This window comes from Octopus bimaculoides, chromosome 11 (genome assembly GCF_001194135.2).
Source record: "Octopus bimaculoides isolate UCB-OBI-ISO-001 chromosome 11, ASM119413v2, whole genome shotgun sequence".
In the NCBI taxonomy this organism is placed as follows: Eukaryota; Metazoa; Mollusca; class Cephalopoda; order Octopoda; family Octopodidae; genus Octopus; species Octopus bimaculoides.
Genome location: NC_068991.1, coordinates 74,488,425 through 74,488,847, shown reverse-complemented (window position 1 = coordinate 74,488,847; position 423 = coordinate 74,488,425).

The following is a 423-nucleotide window of genomic DNA, read 5'->3' as shown; positions in this document are numbered from 1 at the left end:
CGGCAGAGGATAGTGGCGAACCCTGCTGTACTCTTCCACTACAACTTTCTCTCACTCTTACTTCCTGTTTCTGTTGTGTCTGTAATTCAAAGGGCCAGCCTTGTCACGCTGAATATCCCCGAGAACTACGTTAAGGGTACACGTGTCTGTGGAGTGCTCAGCCATTTTCACGTTAATTTCACGAGCAGGCTGTTCCGTTGATCGGATCAACTGAAACCCTCGACGTCGTGAGCGACGGAGTGCCAACAACAAAAAACTTTATGCACAATTCTATAGACTTAATATACAGCACTCATAAAATAAATATGTACTCTTATGTTTCCATTTTTCCCATAGAGACAAAAAACACGCACACAATACCCCGTACATATGACACAACCTTTAGTTAAATTGCATATGTCTGCCTGGTAAATTAGCGTGAAT